The 12,466-nt window shown below is 41.6% G+C and overlaps 1 protein-coding gene across 1 annotated transcript in view; it reads left to right on the forward strand.

The window, feature by feature from the left end:
* Positions 1-1,531: 1,531 nt before the first annotated feature.
* LOC126412116 (phosphoribosylformylglycinamidine synthase) overlaps positions 1,532-12,466 on the forward strand; it is a 223,331-nt gene continuing 212,396 nt past the window's right edge. Inside the window, exon 1 of the mRNA XM_050081551.1 lies at positions 1,532-1,548. The gene's annotated coding sequence lies outside the window, so the exon portion shown is untranslated. The remainder of the gene's footprint in view (positions 1,549-12,466) is intronic.

The raw sequence follows: 12,466 nt of genomic DNA on the forward strand, positions 1-12,466 counted from the left end.
GAGCAGAACTGTTTTCAGTAATGAGTCTCTCTTCAAAGTGAGCCCCAATGATCAGCAAAGACATGTCTGGAGACACCTCAGTCAGCAGTGGGATACCAACAAGACTGTCGCCTGCCACATGAACCGAGAGCCACAAATGGTTGTTTGGAGTGCCATTTCATTTCATAGCAGGATCTATTTGGTATAATCCGAAGCACTCTTGCAGCTCAGTGATACATCGACGATATTCTAAGCCCCTTGTAGTTATCTTTCATGGCAAGCCATCCTGCTCGCACACGTCGAGAGCTTCTGTTACCCGGCCTTGTGCCTGCCAAACCCTATCTTGGTCAACAAGATCGCTGGAGCTCTCCCCAATGGAGAACATTTGGCAGATTATGGACTGGGCCCTCCTACCAGCACGGGATTTGATGATCTACGGGCGAATTGGACAGAATTCAGCACTCAGGAGGACGTCCAACAGTTCTATCAATCGGTGCCAAGCCAAACGAATGCTTGGATAATGGCCAGAGGTGGACCAACATGTTATTAATTTGTGAAACTGTTTCTCTTGAGTAAATCATCCACTTTTTCTGAAATTGTAATCATTAGTTTGTTTGTACATGTTCATCATATTCACTGACTTTAGTCTCATTCGGATAATTACTTAGCCGTGCATTATTTTTTGGTGTTAAGAGTGTAGGCATTATTGCAGTGACTCCAGTTGCCAGGTGTTTCAGTGTTACTTGTAATGTAATGTGAGCTGGCGCGGCATGTTATGTACGTTTATTAGACTTTTGTACAGAGCGAGAAATATAGCTCACAAATATTTCAAAATTGATTTTACTCATTCAAGATGATTTTAGAACCAAACGTCGGCCTTGGCATTTAACTCCTCCAATTAGTCTACTGGATGTACCCACAATTCCTAAGAGATAGCCAACTTTTGTATGTCTGATTTGTGTTCATCAACGGCACCATAAGACCCCGGTTAAAATTTGCTAAATTCCTGTACTGCTAATTTCACTTGCAGCTAGCTTGGAAGTCTCGTAAGTAGCTTTTCCAACTTCGATGTGTGGAAATTCTAACGTGCACGTAAGCGTAGTGGTGGGGGAATGCACATATAGGAAATTCATGCCTGTTTAAACTCAGTTTAAGTCGCTTGTCTCGCATTTTACGGTTTTTCAAAAAATTCAAACCTCCTTGTTGTCCTCTGGGTCAAAAGTTGAGTATCTTCAATGAATCTGATTATCTTTGCCTGTTTACTGTAGCACGTATTCTGCGAGGCGCGAATTTAAATTATTGCAAAAAATTGCCGAAAGTAATATTTGATGCACCGGAAATTAAATTAGAAGCTGCATATCTGCGAAGAAACCATCAAAATTGAAAGAACAACCAAGGAGGAGTTCGTGGGAAAATGGTACGTGCAATGGGATTTGTTTAGAAATGCTGATTCGTACTTCGCCAGCCATCAGCAATTCGTAATATTACGTAACTCATTATACCCTGTCATTAATTAAGATCTTCTGAGATCAATGTATTGCATTCAGACGACTGAACATCGATTTAAAGGTAGCAGTACTGTCAATGTTTTATACGGTATTCAACTTTCAAGTCCGATCATTCACTTCTGAAAGAGTAGCAAGCCACGCAACAGGTTGTTGCGTGTAAACAATAGCGAACAAGATACATTATTCATAAATTATGTTCAGATTTTGTTTTTATCGTAGAAGTATCATCTCGTATATCATGTATTTACATCGCAGAGCAAATATGTCATACTCGCGTAAATGTGTTGGAATGTAATGCGTAAATTACTGGGTTACGTGTGGCGTAACCGTATGATACTCATTTTATTTGCAACAAGCACTTATTAATAAGCCGATACCAATGCACTTTGAGAAAATCCTATGTGCAAGTAACATTTCGTTTGTGGGCTATTATCGTTCCCCTTGTAACGAACATCGTCATAAATCAGTCAATTTAGCTGTTCATTTATTCAACCAGGAATCATGTTTCAGTGATGTAGGATTTATCATTACAATACGACGAAAGTAAATAGTTCAAAAATTACACACAGTATATGTATATGGCCCTGTACAATATGATGACAGGACAAGTGTTCGACTGTGTTTATTGGATGTTATTGGGCATTTTATTTAAATCTAGTGTTTACTAGGAAAAATATTAACGTATATTTTGCATGTAGATCCTGTATTAGAAATTCAGATATTGCATAGACGAAGTGGTATGGGCCTGTTGAAAATATTTTGTAGTAGGTCTTTCAGATGCATTCCTATTTACTAAGCATGTTTTATTTTGTGACACTTTATTGAACAGTTTTGTTCTCATATAGAATCTACATTTATGAAACATATTTGTATTGGCATAGGAAAGTTGTGTCTCTCCTTGTAATCTTGCTCTGTGCTTGGGTATGTCCCATGTTTCCTCATTACATTTTGTTTTATACAGCTTAGTATATACATAATACATATCCATGATAAAGGTAATACATTTTCTTGTTTTTAAATCATGGTTTGCACTAGTATTTGCTCTTCCTGTAATAACCTTAGCGTTTTTCACTTTGATTCCAAAAGTAGAAGCTGCAGAAGAGTTTTGCCACAATATGAAATCATATTTCAGGCGTGCGTGAAAGGCACTCTTTAAAGGTAACTGCAAGCACTCTACCTGGTACTGACAAAGTCTGCATGTTTGCCGCATTTTAAATCACCCTAGTTTAGTGCGTCATAATAGTTAACTCTCCCTATGGTGTGAGATAAACCATTTTTACAATCATAGTACTATAGCCTCATGCGAACGATATACATGATAGTCTGAAGCTACACTGTGCTGTATTTTTACATAGAGTCGTTCATGCTTAAGTGGTTAGTACTTAAATATGTTAAGTCTCTCTCTCTCTCTCTCTCTCTCTCTCTCTCTCTCTCTCTCTCTCTCTCTGTGCGTGCGTGCGTGTGTGTGTGTGTGTAGGGGGGACAGTTAAGAAAGTTTAGTTTTATATGTTGTACACTAATATTTTGAAGCAATGTCTTCAGTTATTTAAGGCTCTTGTGTCTTTGAGTGAATTGCTAGTTTTTTCTTCTACGTAACGAAATTAGCAAAGTAGTGTTGAGAAGAGAGGCTTGCTACCAACCTTTGAACAACATTTTTTAGTGTGTACATGGTGCCCCAGTCTGTAGCATTGCTTCTTCCTTTCCTGTCCTGCAGTTCTACTTTCTGACTATGCCTTTTCTCTAACTTGTCCTCTATGATGGATTCTCTGCTGACAACCTAGCTTGCTCGTAAGGCATCGTTTCTGACTTCTTCAACTTTATACTCTCATTTTACATTTGGTCCCCACACAAGGGTTTGAGCTCTACCTTTCCCCAAATTCTTTACAGGTTGAGCAGGAGGATCACTCTCTACGCAGCACAATCCGTACGGTGTTGGCTCCCTGACCATTCGGGGAATGCATTATTGATGTCCGGGCTGTCAACTCCCCCCCCCCCCCCCCTCTCCCCCACCCACCCACCCACCCACCCACACACACACACACACACACACACACACACACACACACACACACACACATATCCACACACACACACTCACACTAGCACAGTGCATGTCTGGGTGCACCAGGACATCGGCCACCACACAAGTTGGTCTTTGCTCTGGGTGGGCTATGCCCTACAAGAGAGCCGTCTATCGGAGTAGGTAGCATCGTGGTGGGTATTTGACATTATAAAACATCAAAGTTATCAACTGGTGGCTGCAAGGTCCTGGCAGTCTCTTCAGACAGAGTGCAATTTATTGTCAATTGTTACAGTGCTAGCAACATTCCCTACTTGACTCTGCTGTAGGATAAAAACAAAATCAAATGACTTACGGACAGTTATTCCCCTCTATTCCTGATTTGTGTCCGAACAGACGGATGGTCTTTTCCTTCTAACTAATCTGATTTCTTTTGTAGGCAATATTGAAAGCTTATTTGGCGAACTATCTTCCGGTCATTTCCGGTGCGGTTCCGACGCAGCGTATCACTCGGAATACCAATCGATTAATCAAGGTGTCTTCTCTGCTGGCGGACATACAGAGAAACCTGCGCAACACAGAAGCCCTACCACCTCGGCTGTATGGATTACCCAAGATCCATAAGAACAACGTTCCACTGAGTCTGATCGTTAGCGCTCCTGGCTCACCGACATATAAACTGGCAAAACACTTGGCCTCTCTGCTCCAGCCACACGTGGGGAAGACCGACACATATAATAAGGACTCAGGACATTTCATTGAGAAGCTGAAGAAACTGAAACTTGCACCAAACGCCATCCTGGTCAGCTTTGATGTTGTTTCGTTATTTACGAAAGTGCCACTCAGTGATGCTCTGGAGCACGTCGGTTCCATGTTCCCGCAAGACATCAAAAAGCTCTTCCATGCATGTCTCACCACGAGCTATTTCACGTGGAATGGCGATTTCTACGAACAGCTGGAAGGCGTCGCCATGGGTAGTCCTCTCAGTCCAGTGGTGGCCAACTTCTTCATGGAACAATTCGAAGCACAGGCACTGGACTCGGCGACTTGCAAACCTAAGGTGTGGTACAGGTACGTCGATGATACTTTCGTGGTGTGGAGCCATGGTGAAGAACAGCTCGGTGAATTCCTAAGGCACTTGAACAGCCTCCATGCCAATATAACATTTACCATGGAAGTAGAAAAAGACAAGAAACTGCCATTTCTAGATGTGCCGGTCACAAGGGACGGCGAAAACCTGGGACACAGCGTGTATCGAAAACCGACACACACGGACCGATACCTGCAAAAACTGTCAAACCACCATCCGAGCCAGAAAAGAGGCATGATTAGTACGCTCGTAACGAGAGCAGGACGAATATGTGAGCCGCAACACCTCAAACGAGAAATGCAACACCTGGAAACTGTTCTGAGGAGCAATGGGTACTCCACAAATTACATTAGAAGTGTAACAGAGCCAAACACTCGGCGAAGTAAGGAACCAGAAAAAGAAATGTCAGGTACGGCCTTTCTGCCATACATTCCCAGAGTGACGGACAGAATCGGCCGTATATTGCGCAAACATGGCGTAAAGACGATTTTCAAACCGACAAGGAAGATCAAAGAGTGTCTTAGATCGGTGAATATACCGTATACCATGCACATGCAGAAAAGTTTATGTCGGAATGACTGGACGATCCATTAACACCAGGATCAAAGAGCATAAGCGACATTGCAGGTTGGGGCAGGTGCAGAAATCAGCCGTGGCAGAGCACGCACTGAGTGAGACCAACCACGTAATAAAAATCGCTGACACGGAAGTTCTGGCTGTAGAGAAGCACTATTACACGCGCTGGTTCAGAGAAGCTGTAGAAATACAAAAACGCGCGAACAGTTTGAACAAGAAAGAGGAAAGCCTTAAGGTAAACGGATCCTGGCTTCCCGTACTGCAGCGAACGACCATCGCAGGTACCAAGAGGAGAACCGCACCGGAAATGACCGCGGAGAAGCCCTCGGACGTTGGCGCGCCAGGTACATATAGTCTGCGGCTGCGATCTCGGCTCCAGTTCACCACCGGCAATGGAGGGTGAAGCTTTGACAATGCCAGCCACTCGTGCTGGCAAAAGTCAGAAAAATCATTAGATGAACGTCGGCCGAAGAACCCGAGTCAGAAGCCAATAGGCAGTTTGTCAACAAGTGGCCACGAAAGCCTTAACAATTTTGTAAACTATCTTCCCTTAGCAACTGTGAGTGGTTCCATCATAATTAAGGTGGCCTATCAATTCCCGGGTGGCACACTCATACAAACAGCTTCATGTTGACCTGTTACCATCAAACGGTATAAGAACCAAAACATGATATAGGAGTTAGTTTTTTAGTGGGACCTAACACTGCAGACGGATGAAGAACTATGAGAACACTCAGAGAGGTGAGGGATCCACTTTTTGCTTGGTGTACGTTGGGGGCAGACAGACACAGGTTAGATGCAAGCAAAGTCGTCCTTCCTCATTATGGGGATTTGCTTCCAGAAAAGATCAAAAACATTTGTTACCACTGCAGTAAAGTCGTATTCTCCATCCCCGATTTAGTGTTTTAAAAGCCAACACTTCAGGTAGATGTTTTCCCAGTGAGCATATGACCCAAATTGCGGGGACTGTAACCAACCACTTCATGAAAATTCTCCATGTGCACTGCCACGTGTCTGTGTCGTCTACCCTAATTCCTGGAGTGTGCTGCCCTGCTCAAGGAATGGAATGGAAAAATGCAGAAAATGGAGGTCAGATTGTCCACTCTTAGTGAAATCAACCTTTGCCTCTGTTGCGGACATGTTATTGGCAGTGCCCTGTGTATTTGCCCCCCTTGACATCGACACTGATAGCCTACAAATAAACCTGACTGTGGAGGTGGTGAACGCTCACCTCTCTTGGCTCTTGTGGCACCATCTTCAGGAAACACTTCCCGTATCTGAATGGAGATGCAGCTTCGTCCTCTGGTGTCTACCGGCTACAGGGCATCTTTGAAGAAGGCACCTCCAGTGCCCCCTGAGGTGGCAGATAACCCCTCCCTCCCTCCTCCCTCCCCTTCAAACTCCAAGGCAGCTTTCATTGATGTTGTTCCACTCCCATCCTCAGGACTCCAACAGCTAATTTCCTATTCTTCAGCAATCTGTGTTGCTCTCCAAGAAACACAGTTCGTTGATGACCATTCCCTAACTCTGCACTGCATTCTGCCAGTACTGTGCTGGCCCTGTGAGACCACCTGGGGAGATCTGAACATTGGTTTGCACATAAATCATCGTGCCACACTGAAATAAACATCAGTGCAAGGGCAAACAGTGCTGGCGATCACCATTTTTAATGTTTGTTTACCTCTAGATGGAACACGTACATATCTTAAGATGTCCAACTTAATCCAACCCCCCCCCCCCCTTTCCAATTCTATTTCATCTGTTATGTCAGTATTTGAATGCGCAGCATCCCATGTGGGGTAGCACAGCTTTGTCTCGTACGGCCCTTCTGCTTTTAACTTAGGTAGTTACATGTTCCACAGATTATTTCAATAATTCTTTTTATTGAAATGATTTGAAACGAGTTAGTTTACAGGTATACACTACACATGATCATAGTCAACTTTAATGAACACATTGTTTTTTTTTATTTGCTTTCGTACCACTATACTTACAATCTATTTGATGTGCTTTTTTAAATTTTTATTTGAAAGTAGCTTTCCTGATAAGTTATTCAGAAAACCCATTACAAAACGCGTAAGCCATGGATAACTAAGGGAATTAAAATCTCTCAGACTTAGGGAAATTTATGTAACAGCCAGAATAAGTCAATGTCTGACATTACTTACATACTGTTATATTTCAAGGGAAGCCATTGAAGTGTCTAGAAAAATGCACTTTGTGGCAGAAATTAATGACGCAGATAATAATCAGGTTGGATTGTGTTGTCCACAGAAACTGCAATGTAATTAGAGCAGAAAGGAAGTTAGCAATCAGTCGCAGATAGTAAGATTAAAACTATACAAGATATTCTCCAAGTTTGTTTCCATTAGTAACAGCATGCTCCACGACTGTGTTAATGAAGTCCAAGATAGGAGGAAGGGCATCATTGGCCACAAAATTTTAATCTGCAGATAGATTTCAGGTACTGTGCGGCTATCTTCAGTGCAACTATATCCAAGTCATGTATACTCATCGTAAATAAAATCGGATTGTACCACATTGACCATACAGGTAACAATTTGTTGTTTGTAATGTCAGTGTGGTACCATGTGCGATTGTATTTATGATGTCCATCTTGACTTGGATATAATTGCACTGAAGATAGCTACACAATAGCTGAAATCAGTCTGTAATAAACAGATTAAAAAGTTGTGTCCAATGCTGCTCTTCCTCATGTCTTGGGCATATGGAATATTGTCATACAGGAGACAGGACAGCCAGTCAATGAACAAGATACCAAACGATTAAACAAAATGACAGTGTTGTGACTGACAATTCAGAGGTTGCAAGTACGCTGAAGAATCATTTCCTAAACGGAGCAGTGCAACAAAACTAGGGTTAAATGGTTCAGTTGAAGCAGCAAGACAATACACTAAAAATATCAGTCCAAAAGACTTTGCGCAACAAGAAATAGCACCAGCATCCTCCACTGAAATTAGAATTATAAAAATTCTAAAATATAAAGGCTTATATGGAGTTGGTGAAATTTCCAACAGAATTCTGAAAAGTAGCTCTAACTTAATAAATAATTTTCTTGGTAACATATGTAATGTGTTGTTGGCACAGAGGATTTTTCCAGACAGGTTACAATATGCAGTTGTTAAGCCTCTTTATAAGAAAGCTGACAAGAAAGACTTAAATAATTATCGTACAGTTTCATCACTGGCGTGTACTTAGACGACATCATGGAATCAGGAGGCATCTCACATTTAAGGAGAAACAATTTGCTTAGCATTTCACAGTTTCAATTCCAGAAGGTTTACTCAACTGAGAATACCATTTATACATTCACCCACCAAATATTGCAATTTATATATTATAAAATAATGCCAACTGGTATTTTGTGTCATCTTTCCAAGGTGTTTGATTGTGTAGATCATGTAACTCTTAGAACATCTCAGGTTGTATGAAATTGAATGTTTTTTATAGAACTGGTTTTGATGATACTCAACAAACAGAATGCAAAAAAAAGTTGTATTGAATAACTGAGACATTGTTGGAAAGGTAGAAAATTTTAGTGACAGGAGAAATCACAAAGGGAGTCCCACAGGTTCAATTTTAGGTCCACTCCTGTTCCTTGTATATGTGAATGACCTTCCACTTAACATTCAAGAAGCAGAATCGGTAATTTTTGCAGGCAGTACCAGTGTTATAACAAATCCCATTGAGGAGAAAGCAACAGAAGAGTTGGCAAATGATATTTTCCAAAGAATTATGAAGTGGTTCTCTTAACATACACTCTCTCTTAATTTTGAGAAAAATACACTATAGTCAGTTTTGTGCAACAGAGAGAGTATACCAGCAATTGATATAGCACATGAACAGGAGACAGTAAGTAGGATAGACTGCTCCAAAATATTTGGTGTAGATATTGATGAAAACGAACTGGAATGAGTATATTATGAGCTTCTCAAACAATTACATTTGTCTACATGTGCTCTTTGTATAACTGCTAGTCTTGGAAACAAACGATTATTCTCCTGACATTTTTTGCGTATTTTCACTCGGAAATGTCTTATGAAATAATTTTCTGGAGTAACTAATCATTTAGAAAGTACTGAATGCACGAAAGTGAGCAGTAAGAACAACATGCAGTGTTCTCCTGTGGTCGTCATGTAAGTATCTCTTCAAGAAGTTGGGAATTTTAACCATACCATCACAGTACATACATTCATTAGTGAAATTCATTTAAATAATTTATCACAATTTGAGAGCGAGCGAGGTGGCGCAGTGGTTAGCACACTAGACTCGTGTTTGGGAGGATGGGGGTTCAAACCTGCATCCAGCCATCCTGATTTAGGTTTTCCATGATTTCCCTAAATCACTTGATGCAAATGCTGGGATGGTTCCTTTGAAAGGGCACAGCCAATTTCCTTTCCTAATTCGATGGGACCGATGAACTTGCTGTTTGGTCCCCACCATCAAATCAACCAACCAACCAACAATTTGAGGAGAATAGTGATAGCCGAACCTACAACAATAGAGGAGAGAAATAACCTTTATTACCCATTATTATAGATGTCAATGGCTCAGAAATGAGTTTAATATGGAGCAACAAATTTTTTGATCATTCTGCATTCTGGTTCATGGTGTGGGTTCCTGTAGTCATGTCCTAGTTCATGAACCACGGGCAACGTATGAGTGGCCAAGTAAGTGGTCCCGACAGTCGGGATACCTGTTACTTTGGAATAAGGCTGGGCATCTCGGACATATTCTGAGTCGTGGTCACCTTTGTGCTCATACGGCAAAGACTACCAAATCCACCGGTTAGTCCCTCAGCCGTTAGGGGTAAAACCCAATGGGACTCGGGGCAAGTAAGGCTAGCAACCTGCTTCCCTGGTACTTTAAATATGATGCTGGCAACAATCAGAGCAAAATGCCTCGGACCTTTGGAGGTGACGGAGTCCCACCTCTAACTGACAAACCAGGGACTCCTAAGATACGACTTGGCAAACAAATGGTAATGAGATGGGGAGCTATTAATATCAATGGGGGCTACTCTGGGAAGAAGGTAGAGCTGGCAGAGGCTGCAAGTAAGATGGGGCTGGACGTTTTAGCTGTTAGTGACATTCGGGTAAGGGGTGAGAAAGAAGTGGGAGAATACAAGGTCTACCTGTCAGGAGTCAAAGCAGGAATAGCACAATGGCGTGTAGGGCTTTACATCAGGAAAGAAATGGAACCCAGCGTAGTTGCAATAAGGTATGTAAACGAACGACTGATGTGGATAGATTTGACAGTGTCTAGCAAGAAAATTAGGATTGTGTCAGTATATTCGCATTGTGAAGGGACAGATCAAGAGAATATGGATAGTTTTTATCAGGCACTCAGTGATGTAGTTGTTAGAGTAAAGGACAAGGACAGTGTTCTGTTCATGGGTGATTTTAACGCCAGGATTGGAAATCGAACAGAAGGGTACGAAAAGGTTATGGGTAAATTTGGAGAGGATATGGAGGCCAACAGGAACGGGAAACAACTCTTGGATTTCTGTGCCAGTATGGGCTTAGTAATCACAAACTCCTTTTTTAAACATAAGAACATTCACCGGTGTACTTGGGAAGGCAGGGGAACCAGATCTGTCATTGACTATATAATAACAGATCAGGAAGGCTGTGAGGGACACACATGTATTCAGGGGATTCTTTGATGACACTGATCATTATTTAATCTGCAGTGAAATTGGGATTGTGAGGCCGAAAGTGCAGGAGGTCAGGTCCATATGTAGGACGATAAGAGTGGAGAAACTTCAGGATAAGGAAATCGGGCACAAGTACATAACAGCGATCTCAGAAAGGTACCAGTTAGTTGAATGTAGTCAATTACAGTCATTGTAAAAGGAATGGACAAGGTACAGGGTCACAGTACTAGAAGTGGCTAAAGAATGTCTTGGAACAGTATTGTGTAAAAGTAGGATGAAGCAAACAGCTTGGTGGAATGATACAGTCAAGGCAGCCTGTAAAAGGAAAAAGAAGGCGTATCAAAAATGGCTACATACCAGAACCCAGGTAGACAGAGAAAGTTATGGTGAAGAAAGAAACAAAGCCAAGCAGATAATTGCAGCATCCAAGAAGAAATCGTGGGAAGACTTTGGAAACAGGTTGGAGACTATGGGTCAAGCTGCTGGAAAACCATTCTGGAGTGTAATTAGCAGTCTTCGAAAGGGAGGTAAGAAGGAAATGACAAGTATTTTGGACAGGTCAGGAAAACTGCTGGTGAATCCTGTGGATGCCTTGGGCAGATAGAGGAAATATTTTGAAGAGTTGCTCAATGTAGGTGAAAATGCGATCAGTAATGTTTCAGATTTCGAGGTAGAATGGGATAGGAATGATGATGGAAATAGGATCACATTTGAGGAAGTGGAAAAAATGGTCAATAGATTGCAGTGCAATAAAGCGGCTGGGGTGGATGAAATTAAGTTGGAACTCATCAAATACAGTGGAATGTCAGGTCTTAAATGGCTACACAGGATAACTGAAATGGCCTGGGAGTTGGGACAGGTTCCATCAGACTGGACAAAAGCAGTAATCACACCAATCTTTAAACATGGAAACAGAAAAGATTGTAACAACTACAGAGGTATCTCTTTAATCAGCGTTGTGGGTAAAATCTTCTCAGGTATTGTTGAAAGGAAAGTGCGAGTATTAGTTGAGGACCAGTTGGATGAAAATCAGTGTGGGTTTAGGCCTCTTAGAGGTTGTCAGGACCAGATCTTTAGCTTACGGCAAATAATGGAGAAGTGTTATGAGTGGAACAGGGAATTGTATCTATGCTTTATAGATCTAGAAAGGGCATATGACCGGGTTCCTAGGAGGAAGTTATTGTCTGTTCTACAAGATTATGGAATAGGAGGCAAACTTTTGCAAGCAATTAAAGGTGTTTACATGGATAGTCGGGCAGCAGTTAGAGTTGACGGTAAATTGAGTTCATGGTTCAGAGTAGTTTCAGGGGTAAGACAAGGCTGCAACCTGTCTCCACTGTTGTTCATATTATTTATGGATCATATGTTGAAAACAATAGACTGGCTGGGTGAGATTAAGATATGTGAACACAAAATAAGCAGTCTTGCATATGCGGATGACTTAGTTGTGATGGCAGATTCGATTGAAAGTTTGCAAAGTAATATTTCAGAGCTAGATCAGAAATGTAAGGACTATGGTATGAAGATTAGCATCTCCAAAACGAAAGTAATGTCAGTGGGAAAGAAATATAAATGGATTGAGTGCCAAATAGGAGGAACAAAGTTAGAAATGGCAA

The sequence above is a fragment of the Schistocerca serialis genome, chromosome 7, assembly GCF_023864345.2.
Source record: "Schistocerca serialis cubense isolate TAMUIC-IGC-003099 chromosome 7, iqSchSeri2.2, whole genome shotgun sequence".
NCBI lineage: Eukaryota > Metazoa > Arthropoda > Insecta > Orthoptera > Acrididae > Schistocerca > Schistocerca serialis.